Source organism: Magallana gigas, chromosome 9, assembly GCF_963853765.1.
Source record: "Magallana gigas chromosome 9, xbMagGiga1.1, whole genome shotgun sequence".
In the NCBI taxonomy this organism is placed as follows: domain Eukaryota; kingdom Metazoa; phylum Mollusca; class Bivalvia; order Ostreida; family Ostreidae; genus Magallana; species Magallana gigas.
Window position 1 is genome coordinate 13,529,991 of NC_088861.1, and position 22,404 is coordinate 13,552,394.

The 22,404-nt window shown below is 32.3% G+C and overlaps 3 long non-coding RNA genes across 3 annotated transcripts in view; all 3 read left to right on the top strand.

Annotated features, from left to right (window-relative positions):
- LOC136271836 (uncharacterized) overlaps positions 1-15,672 on the top strand; it is a 48,750-nt gene extending 33,078 nt beyond the window's left edge. The window contains exons 4-8 of the long non-coding RNA XR_010709829.1: positions 8,904-9,594; positions 12,301-12,365; positions 12,456-12,596; positions 13,045-14,942; positions 15,034-15,672. This is a non-coding gene — a long non-coding RNA (uncharacterized lncRNA). The remainder of the gene's footprint in view (positions 1-8,903; positions 9,595-12,300; positions 12,366-12,455; positions 12,597-13,044; positions 14,943-15,033) is intronic.
- Positions 1,791-4,144, top strand: LOC136271837 (uncharacterized). Its single transcript, XR_010709830.1, has 4 exons — positions 1,791-1,901; positions 2,944-3,008; positions 3,086-3,226; positions 3,954-4,144. It is a non-coding gene; the product is annotated as an uncharacterized lncRNA (long non-coding RNA).
- A 3,341-nt stretch (positions 15,673-19,013) lies between the features above and the next one.
- On the top strand, positions 19,014-21,004 carry LOC136271727 (uncharacterized). Its single transcript, XR_010709688.1, has 5 exons — positions 19,014-19,153; positions 19,250-19,314; positions 19,440-19,565; positions 19,698-19,769; positions 20,166-21,004. It is a non-coding gene; the product is annotated as an uncharacterized lncRNA (long non-coding RNA).
- Positions 21,005-22,404: the final 1,400 nt, after the last annotated feature.

The window sequence follows — 22,404 nt, forward strand, 5'->3', positions numbered from 1 at the left end:
TGAAGTAAATAGATATAAATGATTTGAACATTTCGATGCACAATATAGCCTACAAAGGTACTTTGCGTAACAACTCACATTTTACTGCGTATTCACTTAACTTTAATTATCAATTTAAGTAGTAAATGATTATTTTTTTTACATTTCTGTCTTCCTTTTGATTTTGTTAGCAGAAATCAAACTAAATACAAACAAAATATACCATGAAGGACACAATTGTGCTATTGAGGAAACTAAAAATTATAAATATTTCCTATTTTGTTTACACACGCTCTATGTGAAAATTTGTATCATGTGCTTCGCAGCTTTTCTAAATATCATAAACACAGTACAAACTCTACATTTATATGCACTAACAAACCATAAAGATCGCCAATTTATCATATAGAAAGATTTTTTTAAGAATACAATCAGTTTATATAAAAATAATTGCTCAATTTTTGGAATGTACTTAAAAATGTATGTTCGTCTGTGCGCAATCATGTAAATTTGTACGATTCCTTCCGATTAAAAATGATAAAATTATTTTTAAACGCTTTTCAAAGATACATGTCAGCTTAGTATTGGAACAGCATGTGTCCAACTACATGATTTGTCTTGATGTAAACTTCAATAACATTTTCATACTTTTGGACAACAATACAGTAAAACACGGTTATAGCGAACACGCTTATTATGAATTGACGCTTACAGCGAAGTGAATTTCATTCCCCAAGTCTGTATTTAATGTTGTAAACTTGACGGATATAACGAATTACGCTTATAACGAAGTTAAATTGTCCGTCCCTGGGACTTCGTTATAAGCGTGTTTTACTGTACACAGATACAACGATTGACTTGATTAAACATTACAAAAAATACATTCTTGGAGAGGCTTTATTTTTTTTTAACTAAAGGTCATGGTCTTGATATTTAAACATTTGCTCTATTGTGTTAATAGTGTACTTCATTAGCAATTTTTAAAGCATTTTAAATATAATTATTAGTTGTTTGTATACAGCGTATACTTTACTTCATTTTTTGGTGAAGTTCATATTAGATTAGTGAACATGTAATTCTTTTATGCTTATTTTGGAGAATAAAAGCAATCAACGCAATTGGTATGTATACGCGTAGGTCGTTTAATTAAGCGAAAATATGTCGAGATTAGTTAGTATTTCTTTGAAGAAGATTTCAAAAATAATTTTAAAAAATTCTAAACTAGAAGAATTCTTAACAAAATAAAGGACAGCAGATGGATATAATTACACGTAAGTAAAAAAAAAGCTTTTGGTTCATGTTATAGAGCAATAAAACTTGTGTCGGCAAATCGTTATGAATAATTATTTTTTGAAGAAAATAAATTGTAGGGATGATATTTCGCGGATTCGCCACACATAATAAAAACGGTTTCGTGTAAAATATACATGACAATGTTGCAACTTGTTAAGGACTACCATTTCGTGTTTAATATGAGCAACCCACGATAACCCTTCAAATACATTTATCTGTAATCCAGCTGTTCATGTTCTCAATATATTATAAAAATCCACTAGAATTGGAATTAACAACAATAAGTAACAACGTAAACATTAATGAGATATAATACATAAAATGTTTACATAATATATTTATTATTTTCCGTACAAGTCAATATTCCCTAATCATTCGTTTTTTCAACCAAAATAAAGTGAAAACGAGGAAACGTATCACGTCTTTCCAAAATATACAACTTTAGTGACATTTCCGTTGTGAACGTGTCATAAACATGTTAGTGTACTATATGTAAAATATAATAATAAGGAAATAATTTAATAATATTTTCAAAGAATTGAAAGGGCAACGCTGCAAACGATGATTTTGTTATGTTCATTGTTGTTTTCTTATTGTGGTGTATCAACTTGTATTCAGATATGTAAAGGGTAGGTTTGTCTTGATGTATACTTAAATAACATTGTCATACTTTCGTTAAGAAAATACTTGATTATAGCAATCGACTTGTGTGAGTTTAATCCTAAAATAAGAAATAATTTTAATAAGCCACTTTTTTTTCATCTGAACGGTTTAGGATTGTCACTCATTTATTTGCAATACAGTGTACTTCATTACCTTAATCTTACTTTTACAGCATTTTTGTCAGTACATGTATTTTAACTTGACTACATACATGTACTTCCTTTACCATGCAGTTTATGTATTATTGACCATGAACATGTAATGCTAATTAGAATCGATTATTAGGTAAAAAACAACCAATGCAATTGCAATTTTTAAGTCAACAAATTCAGCACAAAAGTATAAAGCGATGATATCAATATTCGTATTTATCCGTTCTTCAGATTTCAAATATCAACAACAAGTGATATTTTAAAGCTAGGCAATTCCATTAAAGAAACGCGGAACAACAGGCGATTTTCAGTCCAGGAAAGTCAAATTAAGCATTCCATTGACATCGTGGGCACACGTTTATATAGATTTTTTTGGCTATTTTTTGTAAAGTGTCAATTTTAAATGGGCTGTTGGAATGACATTTTTTTTTGGATTTGCAACACACACTAAAAACGGGGCCTTGTAAAATATACATGACAATGTTGCAACATTCAGTGAAAGAGGTATTCACGAAAAGCCTTCAAATATCTTAAGACATTCAACAAAATCTACTAGAATTTAAGCAACACTTTTAAAAGTGTTACTTCTACATAAAAATATGATGATCTTGTCTTTTGGGGTTACTTATCCAAAATATTTTAGCATTCATTATGTACGTTAATTCTAAATATTACTGTAATAAGAAGGCTTCAACATTTATTACAGTGTATTATATCGTTAATACTATAAGAATTTCACCAAATGCCCCCATCAAATCTCTGTACGAAATTCCATATCATAAATGATTAAGTCCACCTAAACGGACATTGATTAATTGAAAGCTTTATTTATATAAACAAATATTTTTAAATTTAGACAAGACGAAAAAACAAAATGTTGCCTGGGATATGTTTGGAATGAGACTCTAGGAAGTTGTTCAGGTACTTACAAGTTTTCTTTTAATTTCTGACGTAAGGACATTTTCTAAATAATGAGCGTTTGTTTTCATTTTTGTAAGCCTGCAATGATGGTTATATTGGGGAAAACTGTAGAACAACTTGTCCTGAATTGTACTTTGGTCGGGATTGTCGACTAAAATGCAATTGTACCAAAGATCAATGCAATCATATAGCAGGATGTTCAAAGTCTGCATCAGAAGGTATTCATTTTTAATAATGTATAACAATTTTTTGGCACGAATGATAAAATACATGTATATGGTATTTGTAATTGTTAAGACATATGGACGACGTAATCAGGTAAATAATACAGCGATTTTTTTTTTCTGATCACTTTTTTTTGCTTGACAAAAGCACACACACCGAATGCCGAATGCCGACATAGGTGTGTGGGTGTGGGTGTGGGTATGTGGGTGTGGGTGTGGGTGTGTGTGTGTTTCGGATACTTTGTTAAAATGGAAACTTGTTTCATTTTGGTGTCGCTAGGATTTGAATAACTTTGAATCCTTTATTAATCCCCTATTAATTTGTACGTATTATGTATGTATTATTTGAACAGATGCACCGATCATAGTTGTAAAAATGACTTTAAAATATAAACAACTCGATATTGCATTAGTATGTGCCTGACATAAATAAATAATTTTGCTGGTTTTACTTTTTATTACTTTAATTCGTTTTGATTGGAATTTCTATTTGATTTAAGGAAATTCGAGCATTTTAATTTCATCGTCGAAAACTATTCGAGTTTCAACTATCAAATAATCAACACCCAAAGTCATTGCTAAATATTCCGAAGTTTGGTATAAGAAAAAATATTTAAAGTTATAAGTTATACCAATGATACAATTATAATCCTACTAATATTTTTCAGAGCCAATATGCAAGCAGATCAACGAGTTTTTCTAAATACATTTTTTTTTACAGATAATACATCAACTACCCTTTTAGCAGAACGAAACCCTTGCATAAGAATGAAAACAGAAGCACTTGATAATCCATCGTTACTACTTGGCATGTACTATGCTGTTGTTAGTCTTGTGATTTTTTCAGCTGTTATGATCGTGTTATATATAGCTTTGTTTATATTCGCTAAACGTTGAAAGTCAACATTGATTAATTTCACATGAAAATTCAAATTATTGAAATAAACAATTGTTGGAAAGCAGATTCTTTATATTGATTTTTTGTACATCAGTATGAGTTTATATGCATTTATATTTTCACCTTCAGAATTGATGCATTGTTTTTTAAACAAACAAAAAATGCCCAGGAGCCACTTCCGTCATTTGAGTAACAATTGTATAATATAAGATTTTACTTATGATGGACAGTTCTGACTAGTTCGGCCCATTTACGACGATCATGGGTGAACATTTAGTGTTCAAATTTAAGATTAATATTTTATTTCTAAATAAAGTAACAAAACTGTCAAAACTGCCAATCAGAGAGTCTGGATGCAGGATTTGAGTCTCCGAGTCCTGGGTCTCGGAGTCCCCCACCTAGTATGAGGCATCACTTACTCATATTACGTTCATTCATACACGGCATAAAAGGTTACAAAGATTAATATATAGAATACACAATACATGACTCAATATAGAGTACCATAGCTATCGTTGCAGACACAGAATCGCCAAATATGACACTTGCTTTTAAACTCTCAATTTGGATATTATAATGCCCGTATTATTCGCCTGGTTTTATAACATCATTTAGGAATACTACGAATACTACGCATTGCTATGAGAGTCACAGAGTTCATTCTATTAATTATCATTATCACTATTCAGTGCGAAGCACCTAAGTACACATAAGTATCATAGTGACCAATATGTAATTCTAGCAATTGAAGGTCATAGCATGGATATCTGTTTACATACGTCCCCGAAACAAAAGAAATATCCCGAAAGGAGATTTCTCATGCTTGGCGCCCGGAATAGGAAAGCGTCCTTGATCTACCCTTGATCAGATGAACTTCTTAGTGACATACCAGTCAGAACATCTATGTTAAGAGATAGTAACAAGTGACATGTTTCCACCTCCGGCCTGGAACATCATTCATCTACAAAAACAAATCTATAGCCAGGATGTATACATGTACATAAAATCATATAGCTTGATTATATCGCATTCCAATCATGAAAACAATAATGAATAAAGTATGACAATAATGACCAAGATGAAGTAACCATAGTTGAATATAATCGTAACTCATCATCAAAGTAATACTAAGTATGGTTAAGCTTAATGTCACATATATATATACAAAGTCAAGGCATGCTTGTAAGTTCACAAAATATCTCTTCCTTCTTAGGGGTGAGGTTTGCGTCATAGGTTCGGAGTCCATCGGTTTCTTCCTGAAGTTTTCCAGAGTGAATCACCAGATACAAGATTTATACTAAGATAACGCACATTTCTACTTTAACACATTTTACACAATTCACATTTTTAATTTTCACTAACTTTAACAATTCCTTTATAAGGAATATACAACTTCTTCACGGCTGCAGCTTAATTATTCATCCATCATCGGCACCCGTGGATAGAGGGTCGGCGTGGATGGCGAGGCGACTTCTCGCGGAGCGTCTCCTGCGTTCCTCTGTTGTGTCTGCCAGCTCTGGGTCCGGTCTATAGTATTTGGTCCATGGAGAGTCTTCATTGTTCTCCTCTTCAAGTAATTGTTGTGCTAGTTTGGTCGAAATTGTCCCCGTTTTACTGGTCAATTTGCGAGTTTCGAGTCTTCCGCTCCATCAGGGTTTCTCTTGGATCCTAGTGTCTTTCGGGATTGGTTCAAGTTCAATTATATCACTAGAGGTCCATTGAACACTTAAACCCAGTATTATGATTTGTGGCAATTCCCTTGAGTGATTTCTCACACATATTTCAAAAAAACAATCACTGATATTGAAAATTGATCTTTTTTTGCTAAGTGGATGATTTGTAGCATTTTTATTCACAAAAAGACATGCCGCCATACATGTGATTTCTTGTTTTCATGAAAAAGTAAGCTCATAATCATATTAAGTGAATATCTTATCAATTCTGGTTTCTAGTCTCAATTTAACTTCGCTAAAATAGTAAGACCTACAAGTGTGTAATCTGCTCTTAATCAAAATGAAATTCAAACACACCCGGGTACCTGGGGACGGATGAGAAATCCATGAGAAATGTTCAAATTTTACATGTTTTTCTACATTTTTGATGCATATATACAATAAAAGGGTAAAAATATGTTGTTTCTTGTTCATTTCAAGAGTAATTATCATAGCAGATGTTTTTTCAAGGTCAAATGTACATTTACATATTCTACATGGAATGGTTAAGGAGACAAATGGAAAGAGGGGTCACCGTGGCTTTTTGAATTTTGTAACTTTATCTTAAATATCACTTTTGGATAGGAGTTAGCAAAAGCTTGAGTTTTTTGACGTATTGTATACTTTGATAACTGTATTTGTCTACATGTAAATTTTATTTGAAAGAAAAATATGCTGTTTTAAAAAAAATGGGTTATATAAGTCAGGTTGCTTAATTTTATTTCATGAAATCATACAGCAAAATTGATGCCAAATTATAATTTAAATCATTCGATTGATCACAACTGTTTAAAAGAATTAATTTTTATCTCAGTAATGTGTAATGTGTAAAATTGATGCAAAATTATAATTTAAATCATTCGATTGATCAAAACTGTTTTAAAGTATTAATTTTTATCTCAGTAATTAACATAAGCCTATTAGTTGTCATCAGGATGGGAAATACATACTTTCTAAGCTAATTTACTCTAGTGGTGGTCATTCTACACATTTATATTATAGCTAATAAATCATGCATACATATATAACCAACAAAATCACCAATTTTTACAAAATATACTATTCATAGTACAAAATCCACTTAAAATTACAGTTAAATGAGAAATCTGAAAATACCATGTAGTCTTGAAGCTTAAGCTGGCACGGGACAGTTTTTGATACATTTCATTGTAGCCAGGGGATGTGTGTCTTCGGAACTCTGTAACAAGAATTTCCTCAGTTCCCTTTCAGCACAAATACCTTTAATTCACTCTTTATAAGTCCAATCACCAGTTTCTGAAGAAAATTACCGGTCAAAACCTGTAAAATTTTCTACACACTGGTTTTCATGAGATTTTGACCCATTCATAATTTGTTCATTTTTCATGATTTTTCAGCTTTAGCCCTCCCCCAGCCAATTCCCTGCAAAGAGTTGACCTTCCGTACCGTGTGCATGTTGCACCATTATATGTCAGAAACTTACCGGTGTATAATTTACAATGCCACATCCACCTACTTTTCGTGTTATTTACCCTCCCGTCTGTAATTTGCAATTTCACTGTGTAAAGTCAAAACATCAGTCATAGCCGCAGGTTTCGCATTTTACTTCTGATTCTTATGTACCTTACATATGGGGCCTACATATTGCATATTAATTTCAACAAGAGACATCCCTCTAATGATAATCATTAAAAATCATTTCATGAATTTTAGCAACACTCAGAAGCCTTCAAGTACAGCAATTCTCAATATATATAATTTATATAAAGAGAATAGCGTATCGTCGAATTGTAAATTTGTTATTTTCGTGTTAAAATGTTTCATTTTTTTCGTCCGACCGTTAAAAAATGTAAACATGTAAATCTCAAGAATAAATATGAATAAAAATGTAAATTTTGGGTTAAATAAATCTAAGTTATCAATTCGTTAATTTGTGCTTATTTGCTGTTGAATTTTGAACCGGGTTCATGATCAAAATTCAACGATGTGTGTCAATTTTCAACGGAACAGGGTCTATATTCAACACTTTTGGTCTCAATATGCAATGCTGAAAAAATACCCCCGGATCAGTTTTCAACCCAGGTCAAAATTCTTCGTTACACCGCCTTTAAGGACCTAGCAGCCATTTTTAAGCCACCTTTAAGACATCTTTAAGCCACCTTTAAGCCACATTGAAACTTAAAGGTAGCTTAAAGGTGGCTTTAAGACCGTGTAGATACCTTTAAGCATCTTTAAGCCACCTTTAAGGAGAACTTAAAGATTGTCATTCATCCTCGGTAATTTACATACCTATTTCTTCTTGTAAATTCCAATTTTTTGCATGTTAGAATGTTCCTGCAGCAAAGCTGACTGTGAACCCACTGAAGGTTGTCCCAGTAAGTAAAACTAGTTACACAAGTTTGTTCGTGACTTTAATTACAGTTTCAATACCTTATCTGTAGTGGTTATATAGTATAAAATCAGTGACGTCTACATTGCACAAGAAATATTGTTTGATTACCTAAGACTGGACCAGTAAATCGGCAACTTCTTCAGTGACGACCAGCACATTCATGTCATCAGTAAATTAAAATAATGGTAGGCATTTATTTATATCTTTTGTCATTTTAAAATAAACTTCCTAAAATTGCTTTGATTGCGCTATTGCTATTTCGATTTAGAATAATGTTAGTACTTTCCAATCCAATCAAAATTATATTCATATGAAACCAAAAGACTATGACAATGTGACATTATTTTTTTTACAAATCAAGTCTCCTGTCAATTCCGTCGTTTAATGTATTGCATACAAATGAATATTGGTCTGTCATAACAAAAACGATAACATAAGCAAACGAATTACTTGCTTTTTAATTTTAATTTTTTAAAGATTTTGACATTGAATTATTTAATGGCAATTTAAATTGTATGCTGTAACATAAAAAACCATCCAAGTTTCTTGAAAAAATACGACCTTGTTTATGGAAAACACTTGTAATTAAACGTAATTTGTTTCACTAGTTTCCTCGTTAGTTAAATGTGAACTTTTATCCAATGTCCTGTTAACAATATATAACTACATATATCTATAATTTCCTTAAAGATCTTGATTCTATCACAAAGGATGCACCTACTTCTAACCCTAACCATATTGACGACACTTGTCGAGTGTAGCAAACCAAGGAGCATGTGGACTCCCCGCCTTCGCGGAACATGCGCGATGCGATTGTCAGTCTCTTCTTTCTTGGAGTCTTCATTTTGATTATATACGTAGTATTAGTTCGTTACAAAACAAAGTACACAATTAGTGGTCCGTTATCAACAAATAACACTTATTGTATTACAGTTTGATTGTAGTCATTGTAAAGTTTATTTTTCAATTGACACTGTTTATGATAATTAATTATAAAAAATATATATATACGATTATGACTGTTATTTTTGTGTAATGTGAAGGTTTATACCACAAATTTGTCTTAAGGCAATAAACCTTTAAAACTAGCATTAAGCAGTCCTTCTGTGTCAAGGAAAACATGTGCATTAAAAAGGCATGATGATCTAACCCATTGTATGTTTTATAAATAAATAAAAATACGGAAACGCATCGTAGATATTTTTAAAAAATTATTTCCTGTTTGTGGATGACATTTACATGTTATTACATCATATCTACATGTAAATTATGAAGATAAAGAAAGAATAATTCATTTTTTTTTGCTACACACGATGATTCTGTTATACTCAGTATTGTTTTCTTTTTGCGTTGTTCCAGCATATTCTAAATTATGCTCAGGGTAAGTAAGTTTTGATACGAATTATAGCGAGCGCAGCTCGCCGGCGCGCAGCGCCGGCGCGAAGCGAGCTCTACCGGCAAGGCGTGTGTGAATAGAAAATTCGGACTATTTGCACATTCATTCAACGGATTTTTTGGGCGTCAGTAAAACGGACCAGTAATGCCTTGTTTTAATCGTCCCAGTAGTTCCTTGTAATTATGGTTTCCCATTTCACACTCTCACGAGAACAAGATAAAAGACTAAGTACATGCATTGTAAATAACAACGCCAATTTCCATTACTTTTAAGACTAACAGAGTTATCGTCCTTTCGAGTGACGTCACAATGGATTTCTTACACATTGATCCGACAGAATTTTTCGGAGTCAGTAAATTTCGACCCACAATGCAATTCCTCAATGTCGGCCGATCTCACTAGACTGGATACCATCTCGCGAGAATCAAAGTAAAACTTTTGAGAAACAGATAAATTGTGTAATTTCCAGAACATCATGCTTTTTAAGTAAACAAAACAGTATATTTCGCGTAGTTTTTTTTTTTAAAGAGACAGACAACACTTGACTGACGTGAACTTTGACGTCACAATAAGGGGAAATTACTCTAAGTAGTAATTGTAAATCTGCTGAAATATAAATACCAATATCTTCTCAAAATCTTGCAGAGCTAACGAATCGGGACATTTCTTCAGAGATAGGAAACAGCTGTAACTTGCTCTCATTTGGATGAATGCTCACAATTATTTTATTCACTTAATTTCCAGGAACGTTTTTTAAATTGGGCGTGGCAACATCAATTAAAAAATCTTCACAATCAAAAAGAAAAATAAAATTATCAAAATCAGGAATATTCTAATCGGGGTGGGGAATGGGGAGTGCGTGGTATGCCTTTAGCTCTTTAGCTGCTCAAAGGTGTCTTTATTTCCACTACTATTTACGGTATTACATGCTCCCGGGGGATCCATTTTCCTTATGTGATCAACAAATTTTTTTTATACGTAAATTTGATTTTTTTTAAACGGGGGAGGGGGGAATCTGTGATATGTCAATTTTTATTTGTAAGTTTAAGAAAAATGTCTGCTGCAAGAAAAGAGGATATAAACTGCAATGTACATTATGTTAAAATCTTTATTATTCAACAACATTTTATCTGAGATAAATTCTATACTGGCGTGCGACCAGTATATAAACAATTAGCTGCAGGTCTGTAGCTCCCGGTCTCAAAAAATTCGGATGGACGACCTGGGAGCTACAGTGCCTCCCATAGTAAAAAACTGCAATTTACGGCGCACAAAAAAATGCGCTAGTTTTGGACTAATAAAGCTAATAAACAATCTGATTAAAATCAGATCTTTGATCCGCTCCGACAAATTCTGATGTCGCTCACTTTGTTCAGCGACAATCAGAATTTCGGAGCGTTACAAAGATCTGATTTTAGTCAGATTGGTATATAAATAAATAAAAAATCTTATGAATTATGAATAATGAAAATTTACTGGAAAAATAGGTATATTTATTTTATTTTGCATTCAAATTCATTTCCTTTACGTCACTACTTTTATTTTTATTGATTTATCACAATTCATTTTTGATCACCTGCTGCGCTCGCCCCAACGGTCGCACCGTAAAACATATTAACATTTGTATACTTTTTAGATATTATTCAGTTTAAGCAGATTTAATATTTAATCAACAATGAGTGGCATTTCTAGATTAGAACATATCTAATGAAACACGTAAACATATACATGCACAAATGTAACTTCATAGGAGAGGATTCAGCTTATGATATATTTTACAGATATATTTAAATTAATGTTGGCCTTTTTTCAAGGTTGTTGATTATTTAAAAGACTGTTTGATAGTATATGTAATAAAATCGACGCGGGAGCATGCATATATAAGGTATAAATGACGTTGTCTCAACGTTTAATATATATATATATATATATATATATATATATATATATAAAGCACAGAGAAATTCACTTTTGTTGGAGCTCCACCTTCCGCCCCGACCGAGGCTTGAACTCACGACCTCTGGAACCCATTCCCCTAGCAGGGAGCGGCCACCGCGCTCCCCACTCGGCTATCTCGGCAAGACAAAAATCTTGCTTTCGATAACGAACGGAACCTAGCGCGCTGGCCGCGCACCACACAGTCGCTTGAGATACAGGTGGAATACAGTTAAACGACAATTTGAAAGGATCGGAACGACACACATTGCATAGATACAAATATATATAGAAGCACAAACATTGCAATAACTCTCAAATTGACATGTATCTGCCCATAGTGAATGATATAGATATATATAAAGCACAGAGAAATTCACTTTTGTTGGAGCTCCACCTTCCGCCCCGACCGAGGCTTGAACTCACGACCTCTGGAACCCATTCTCCTAGCAGTGAGCGGCCACCGCGCTCCCCACTCGGCTATCTAGGCAAGACAAAAATCTTGCTTTCGATAACGAACGGAACCTAGCGCGGAACGGAACCTATATATATATATATATATATATATATATATATATATATATATATATATATATATATATATATATATATATATATATATATATATATATATATATATATCAACAATCAAAGGCTTTCACCAATATCTCTGAAACAATCCAAATTATAAATGATAAAAACCCACTTTAAATGCCATTCATTAGTCGTTGTAAAAATTCATATTTTTATATTTAGACCAGACAAAACAAGAACGTGTTGTCTGGGATATGTTTGGAATGAGACTCTTGGAAAATGTTCAGGTACTCACAAGTTTTTTTCAACCTTTGTTGTAATCAACATTTTTCAAATTAAAGATATTGATAATGAGAATTTATTCTCCGTTTTATAAGCCTGCAATGATGGTTATATAGGAAAAAACTGTAGTACAAAGTGTCCTGCACTGTACTATGGTCAAGGATGTCAACTAAAATGCGACTGTTCCAAAGATCAATGCAATCATATAGCTGGATGTTCAAAGTCTTCATCAGAAGGTATGATTTTTATTCATTGTGTATACCTTTTATATTTTGTTACAACTGATAGGACATGATTTCTGTATTTGTAAAAATAAATATTGTCTTAACTGAACAGCTGTAGCGATTTAAATTGCTGGTATTTGGATGATTCTTAAATGTTAAACAACTCGATGATCTTAACAGAGATTAGGATTTGTGATGGGTTTTACAGTAACTGTTTTATTGGTTAAATTCCTTTTGTTTTGAAGTCTACCTATTTTACCATCGATAACGATTCGAGTTTTAACCATCAAATCGTCAACATCTAAAGTAATTGGTAAATATTGCTACAGGTTTTTGGTCTTAGAAAAAAAAAACCTTTAAAGCTATAAATTAAATTGAATAATACAAATATAATCTTAAGTATATTATTTCAGGAATCAGTACAAAAGAAGATTAAAGAGTTTTTCTATGTATTTTACAGATAATACATCCAACACTGTTTCCACAGAAAAGAAAAGAAAACAACTTGGTAATTCCTCGTCACTACTTGTCATGTATTATGTTATTGTTAGTCTTGTGTTTGTTGCAGCTTTTCTTCTCGCATTGTATATAGTTTTGTTTTTATATTCTAAATGTTAAGATTAAACGTACAGATGCTTACATGTGTACATTGATTATTTTCACATGTAAGTTTTAGACATAAGTATATTAAAAAAAAGTATATATAATTAACATGTTACACGTCACATACTTACATGTACTCAAAAAGTAATTATGATGCAAAAAGGGAAAATCTTCCTTTTTATGCGATTTCTGCATGGTTTTAAAAATGTTTTAATATAAAGAAATACAATATACCAGCCCGTACGAAAATGTTGGCGGTTTTCCGGCTTGACTCAGGGTGAACTTAGACGTATTCCGGTTAAAATGTAGCCGTACTTAGGAGTATCAAAGGCGTACCTGGAAAACGCTATGAATGTTAGACGGATTCCATCTTATTCATAACCGGACCTAGCCTCAAACCTTAGCCGTATTTTCAGCATCTAGCCGTTTTCTGTCAAAGTTAACCGTATTATTTCTCACTGCCCGTTTCCCCCCTTACCATCATTAAATATTCCGCCTTAACCTAGCTATTTGGCAATTCTTTGCAAGTTATAATATAAAATGTACGGCTAAAACTTGGCCAAATCGTATTAAAGGCGCACAACAGTTCATTTTCCGTTCTATAAATAGCTCATTCTAATAAACTGTCTGTTGCTTTTACTCAAAAAACTTTACTTCTTTCTTCAAATTATTTAATTTTGTAACCTTAAATTCAAATTGATAATCCGATGAAACTATCAAACAAGTTATATATGTATGTTCTACACAGGCTGGTTAATTTTATCTTGACCCCAATACACAGGCTGCCATTTGTAAACAGGCAAGAGCCACAGCCTCTACCTGTATTGCAAAGGGGCGTCAACAGGGAAAATCTTTCTTTCTATCATAATTTTAAACATGTACATACTATTTTAGCCGCATTGTTTAATCAATATAAAGACAGGAATGAGTTATGAACACGCTAGCGTATTTATTGTACTTTTAAACTGCTACTAAAAATTGTTTGACTATGGTCATCAAGCACTTGTAAACATAAAATCAGCGTATCCCCTTATCATATTTCTGGCCTCAGAGGCTCGCGCTTTGTGAGTTTTGAATTTGGCAACAACGGTCATTCCTAACTTTCCTGATCATCCTTGTGTTACAAAATTTAGACATGTGTAAACCGTTATAAGGATTATTTTGGGGGGAAATACAGTGAAACTTATTTACAGCTATTTTATGTAAACCAAGCCTTATGGAGTTAAGCAAAGTGGACTAAGGGCATGAACACAGGAACCTTAATGTTAATATCGAAAGTAAGTCAATATAAATTTTAATTATGATCATGACTTTATCAATAATAGTACTAAAGTACAATTAAAATTGTGCTAATTGTATGTAAAGAAAATATAAGTTTAAACTATTCTTCATTTAAAAGATATTAGACTGTGCGTAAATGTCACACAATGTATATTCAACTATAGAAATCCCTTCATTCCTTTAGATTTGAAAGCTGTTGAAAACAACTGACATTATGCTGTAACAAACTAAAATTCGTTGTGTATAATCATAATTCCCCTTGGTTCAACCTTCCGGTTTATCCTTTGGAGAGCCCCTTGTTTTAATACTTTGACCCTTGGTTACCGTGGTAACATATCAATCTTGTGGGGAGCCCCTCGTTGATACCTTAAATAGTTGGTAAAAGTATGCACGGGTAGTTCCCTGGAACATCAGGCGATAGACGTGGTCGTCATCCCGTCTAGTGCTCAGGGGCCTGTTTTAGAAAAACATCAGGTATTTAAACAACCCATTTTTGTACGTTTTAACCACACGTGTTTGAATAGGTTTTCGGTAGTATGTTTTTCCTTTTTGTTTATTTTAGCAGGGTCTTTTCTGCCTTGTTTTGCTGTAAATTTCCCCGTCCCTACAGAACGTCAATACCTGTCAGGGAAGGAGGGTTCTTGGGTGCTGAAATATTTCTGGCTCCTGTATTTATGAGTAGCCGTTTCCATTTTCATGGGATAATTTATGGAGACCGCTGTTCTTCAGTGAGTGAGTGAACTACGGTGGCCCTTTCGACACATCTCTAAAACTATTTATGAATTTATACCTGAGGGTGATCCTCGCAGTTTTACCAATTTATTATCGTCAATGCAGATACGTGCTTTAACTAAACATTGTTAAATTTTGATATTTATATAATTTGTGTCATTTGACAACTTATATTCTGCATATTGAGTTTACTGAAAGAAACCTCCAATCCGCGTGGACGAGGTCATGGGTCATTTACATTACCAAAGAAAACTGTCGTCTAATGCAGCCTCGATAGACCCGTGCAGCATATGAACTTTCTACTTCAACTTAGTTCTGGTGGTTGCCGATATACCTATACCTGACTGTAACCACGTGTTCACCTGAGGGTTCTTCAATACCACGTGCGCCGGAAACGGGCTGACCAAATATACTTTATTTCTTCATTTCATTATTTAATTTGTATATTTTTGTTTGATTTGTTTTTTTTTTCTTGTTGAATTTTCTTTTTAATTAAATTTAATTTTGTTATTAAATATTTTGTTAAAAATTTCATACTTGTTCTGTTGATTTATGTAAGTTCATCAGGATGCATAATCACACATCCTCACATATGCTAAACAATTTAAAAACAAGGAATGCAACAATACCAACAAGTCATTGGGAGGGTGGCAAGCTGCCTTCTTATATGTAAGCTGTCATAGTATGAGCATTGGGAAACAGCCTGATAAAAATAAAAACTAGCTCAAAAGCAGAAGGACATTGGACATGGGAGACAAAAATATAGAATGTCAGTCATACCATTTACATGAACCCTACCAAAATCAAAGTTTAGAAAGGTAAGGATTGGATCTCTTTTTATTTGTTCACATTGTTGAAAGGTATTCTTTATAATCATGATAATAACAAAAAGGTATATATGTATATTGATATATTTATATTTGATCGAGTGTTTTGTTATAAGTAATACTTTATCAAATTACATTTATTTTTTTTCAGAATATGTGAGAGAAGTATTTTTAGTGATGCAGTTACCGAAAAGATTCGAGGAAGATCTGAGCTACTCTAGAAACTTTTCAAGGAACTACCTGTACAAAAGAGTGAAAACGTGGACTGTAAATCAAAAAGTTCAACTTATTATATTAAGTGGAAGACAAACATTAGGAAAATATAAAGATATTCTGGATGTGATATCTGTATTATGATGTGTTTAAAAAAGGAAATACACAGGAATTATAGATGGTTATATGTTTTAAGTCTGGCCACTGATTTATAAAAAAAATGAAGGCAATGATTCCACCCCATCCGGTGCTAATTTACAAGGATTTAGTCACCGGATTCAAAAGCATTAATCAAAGGAAGTCTTTCTGTCCACTGTAAAAAGTGTTCATCTTTACTCTAAGGCGGATTCGGACGCACATTTTATTAAGGCGGATTCCACCTTATATTTAGGTGGATTCCACCTTATTTTAGGGCGGAATCTTGCGTATTCCACCTTATATTAAGGGGGATTCCAATTTATCATTAAGGCAGATTCCCGTTTGTTTTAATTTTATTACCTGGAATACGCTTAATCTCATTTAAATAGTTCGAGCCATATACCGCCCGGACTCCACCCTGAGTCTATGATATTAGTTATACATTCAGAGGAATGAAAGACGGAATCCGCCTACATTTCGCCACAAGTCAGGGTGGAATTTTTCATACGGGCAATATCTTCACAAACATTTTACTTTTTATTAATTTTTAGAAGAAAATGTTCATAATTTTACCACACGCTTCTCGGGGCAATAAGTCAAGACGATATCATAACGACACCAGTACTGTATTCTATAAAAGTCCACTAGGGGTTATATGGAGTGTTATGATTTCTAAATGTATATAAATGTAGATCCTCGAGATCTTTGTTCCATCATGCCCACTCATGGCGTGTGCCTTAGCCAAAGTGTTTCCATAATGTCTCCTCTACATGGGGAGTAGCCCGTGTCCCAGTCTGTATAAAAGAAGGAGGCCGAAAGACAGCTTCCGGATGACTACACTTTCATTTAGATATAACAATTTAATATGACATTTTAACAATAAATATCAGTATTAATTCAATGAAATTTATCAACATTAATATTTACTACAGAAAGCTCAGAAAATATCTTTTTTTAACCCTTTAAATCTAATAAACTTACTTTTAAGAATGTGTGCAAGCGTTATAATTTATCTTACCTGTATAAAAAGAGGAGGCAGGAAGATAACTTCCAGATTACTATCGGAGAGGTATGTTTCCCGCACCCCAATTTTATGCGCACGGACACTGTGCTACAACATTCTCCTCCTAATTAGTAAATGCAATCAAGGGCATACTAATGATCTGACGCACCTTGGTCAGTAGTAGCATTTTACCTATACTTCTGACCCGGCGTCGACAGGCTCATCACTAGATTTAATAACACATTTCTCCATGAACATAAACACACGCTATTTACGAATATAACGCATGTACTTTAATCATTTTCTATAGAATTTCCGTTATGATACTGACCTAGACTTTCGTAATCAATTCCTCTACAGAAACGCACCGCTAATTTTTTTTAACCGACCACCATCTAGAGGCCAGTAATGAGCAAAATCAACAACCAGCTTTCATCTGTTTCCAAGTTTTAAGCAAACCGCTGATATGTTTGACGAGCAAACTGTAATGAGGAGCGATTAATTTGGTTAAATTTTATGTGAATACAAATATTTTACTTTACAATTAATCGCTTCCGAGCCGATATTTCTTATGGATTTTACGAACCTAGGCTCAGATGTTACACATTTTGTGCAAATATAAAATGTAACACTAGCATTATAAAACACATCTCTTGTATACATTGTTTTATGTTTGTTTTTCTTTTTTATTTCGAACAACACACTTTGTTTTAAGCTGTCTTTTTTTAATTAATTCAAATTTGCCACATTGAGTCGACAGTCGATTACATGCATATCTGCTTGCGATTAATGTCGAAATCACACTCATATAATTATTATGTTTGAAATGTTTTACGTTTAGTTAGACCATGTAGAAAAGAAAGAACTTTGATCTACTAAACGACAGTAGAACCACGATTTTACGATATTTCGGAATTTTGCAGAGAAGAAGAAGTTAACTCCTCGTCACTTTCTTCGCTTTCCATATATAGTTTTAATGTGTGCTTAAGTTCCTGATTACTCTGATCAAGTTCTGCTTCAAACATTTCTGCTGTTACTTTACTTAACATGGTACGCTTTTACTGCTCAGCAATTTTCCTATTTGCTCAACTTTCATTCTGGTATACAACAGGAAAAAAAGATTTTACCGACAAAAAACAAATGGTTAGAAAACTTTTACAAAATGAAATATGTTTTGTTTTTCATTATACAATTAAACTTGAAATTATGTAATATCCCATATAAATGCTCAAGGTTTCAAATTGATCCGTTTAAATAAAGCGCTGGTTACTTTCTAATGCGCTAAGGCGTTATGGAAATTTCCTTAATTGACTGGAACGGAATGGGAAGTATGCAACAAATTTGGCGAACTTGAAATGTACCCGTAATTGATAGGAGCGTTTACAAATATAACTTTTTTTTCAGATCGACCTGGATTTTGATCGACCTGTAATTTGCAAATTTTAACCCCCCCCCCCACCCCCACACAATATGCTTATCTTTATTAGATAGGCACTTGCCAGCTGATTCCGGTATGTTACTCAATATGTTCAGGAAATCGTATCATTGACATCAACTTTGACGATCTATGTAGAAAAGGAAGTGTATGAACACTGCGTATTAAAAACTTGAAAATAAATTATTGAAAGTTATTCACTTGATAACGTGTTGCAGGAAATTAACTTTTTTTATCTTGTCTTGAACGAAACCATCAAGTTGTCTGCATTGGAGGTGAAAGTAGCGCAGTTGATTTTCTTTTGTATTGATGCCTTACATGCGAATGTCTGCAGAAGGTGATATATATATTTTTGAAATAAGTGTTACTGAATATGCGCATGCGTGTACACATATGAACAAATATGCCAACTCTTTTTTTTTTTTTATATTAGTACGGAAGGAATTGTTGAGTGCTGTCCTGGATATTCATGGAATAAAATAGAAAATAGATGCATAGGTCAGTTTTATGTAATATACTCTGTATATATCTTTTCAAGTCTAAGTTCCATACGATGTTTTTAAACAATTAGGCACAAAAAGTCATGCATCTTTCCTATTTTGAATATCAATCGTAAAATTCAGGATGCCGTGCTGGTACATTTGGACCACGTTGTGATATGCCATGTCCGTATCCACAATACGGACGCAACTGCTTGTCAAAATGTTCCTGCACGGAGGATCACTGCGATCCTACTGACGGTTGTCCCGGTAAGTCACATGCATAATACGTATAATGAGTATGTCAATGACGTTTTGAAATTTTTAATAATTTTACCTAGAATAATAAAACAGTATTTAAACCAGCAAGCTCTAAATGAAATACTGCTCTTTTATTTTTAGATTGGACTAATAATTCAAAAACGTTTCCACAGAGCACAAACATTTTCATTTCATCTGTGGAGATGAAGAATGGTATGCATAAATAATAAAATTAACAGAAACATGTGTGATTTTAATTTAACTTTATAAAGTTTGATTCATGATTCGTTTTGATTAAGTCTGTATTTTAAGCTAAAAATGATAAACATCCTTGTTTCTACATAAAACATATTCAACTACTGGGAGGCACTTGTGATCAACAGCAAATCATTACACGATTTTTCAGTTATTACATGTGTACATAAATCAAGTGTTTGATTATCAGTGAAAATTGTGTTCCTTTGTTTATTCGTATCATAACCAAACACTGTTTTTATTAAATAAATTTCATTCAAATTACGAGAATAAAATATGATTGCTTTAAAATATTGAATTCATTGGGTAAATTCTACATGTATCATTTAAAAATGTACATTTATTTTCTTATAGATCTTGATTCAATTACAAAAGATGTATCGACTCAATTCAGCCCTCAAAATGACACTCACACTTGTCAAGGAATCAACACGCAGAAGCATGGGAGCGCTCCTCTTTTCCGGAACATGCTAACGGCGATTGTCATTCTTTTTTCTCTGGCTCTCTTTATGTTTATATTATACACAGGATTAGTTTGTTACAAATCAAAGAACACACTTAAGGGTGTTGTTTACTCAGGGTTTGAGATCTCAAATTCGGATTATTATGAAGTTTAAAATAATCAGTAAAATTTGTTCGAAACACAAAAAGTATTTATGAAATGAATTATCATTGGCTAATCATTCGATATTTTTTCTTTATTATGGAATTAGGCTCAAACAAAAATTGACTATTAGCCAAACAGAGGAAATTCGGACTAAATTTTGAAGATTTTGTTTTTAGCTAAAATTTTGTTGGCAGTACTCTAATATTAAAAGATAGGATGTTATATTTTAGCATATGTAATTTTGCATATTTTCTGTTGGTTTTACCCCACTTATTCATTAAAATAATCTTTTGGCACGAATTGCAATAATATTGAAAAATGCTTAAAAATGATAAAAGACACTATATCTCAAAATTTTGATAATTGACCTTATATAAATTTTATGCTAACAGAATAAGGTTAATATAAGTAGTTTAATACCATATATGTTTTTGAATTATCATCATTCAATTTTTTGTAAAATTGGATTAAAAATGGGTAGGGATTTGAAAACTGATAGAGGAAATTCGGACTGAAATAGTTTCTAAATTGTCGTAGAAATATTAATGCTTTGTGCTTATTTAGTACATGTACCACTACCATTCATAAACTGTATTTTATTTTTTAAAGTGTTTTATTATTTGTAGTATTTTTACAATTAAAGTAGATCCAGTGTTCTGTGATGTCATACTTTTTTGAAAACTTTGAATTCTTTAAAATTTGTGCAAGATAGTTTTATTTATCTTTGTGAATATAACCATATTGGATGTAATTAGAATTATTGGTAGGTTCAAGATATTTTTGCAGCTTTATTTTATCCTAAATTTCCACTTTTTTATACATCTTATCTATGCAAAGGGGAAATAACTCTTTTTCTGAATTTTCTCTCAGTTGTATGTCTAAATGCTATAGTTTTTCTTATTCTAACGATTAATTTAAAAATATTTTTGTAGTTTTAGTTTTCTGATAAAGTTGACATTAAAATTAAACAAGAAAAACAAATTTCTTCCTACAAGATTTTACTTTTAAGAAAAAAAAATAGAGTTTTCTGATGCTAAAATATGCTTTAGTTTATGTTTATCTGGAATCTTAAAAAGTGCGATGACATGTATATTTTTTCTAACAATTGATGACATTTGAGTCTATTAAGTTGAAATCAGTTCAGTTTTTTTAACTTTCCTCAGAGAATTTTACGAGTATGGAGTTACCTTAAGAAATTCTCAATCGTAGTGTAAAAATTTTATGGGATTTTTCTTGATTTTACAAAAAATACGCAATGGCCATTAACTCGAAAAGTAGGTCATTGACCTCCTTTTCTGAAAGTGAAAAATAAAACTACAAGCAAAGGTCTATAACACACAATAGATGGTTTTTCATTATCATCAGTGTATTTTTTTTCATTTTGAGTAAACGTCATCCTTAATGGCCCAGTATCAAAAAACATCATTTGTTATAATTCAGTATGATTGTAGTCTTTATTGATTAATCAATATTGTTGAGATCGAAATTGTCTATATTTAATTTGTATATCCAATTTGAAGCTTTCTGCCTCAAATAAACATTAGAACATAGATATCTTTTTGTTCAAGAAAGCGGCGTAAATCAAATGAATTTGTGAAGTGCGAATAATATTTTTTTGCTATTTTGTTTACACATGTTCTCTGTGAATTTTTGTTTCACATGCTTTTCTGAACATCATAAACATAGGAATAACTCTACATGTACATGCACACAAGAACCATAGATATCGCTCATTAATCATATAAACATATTTTTTGAGAATGCAGTAAGATAATATAATAATGATTGCATAATCTTCTGAATATCCTAAAAATGTATAATCGCCTTCGCGCATTAAAACATGTATATTTGTACGCTCCTTCCAATTTAAAATGATAAAATTGTTTTTAAACGATTTTTAACGTTTTCATGTAAGCTTAGCATTTGAACAACATGTGTTTATCAACATGATTTGCCTTGATATAAACTTTAATAATATTTTCATAC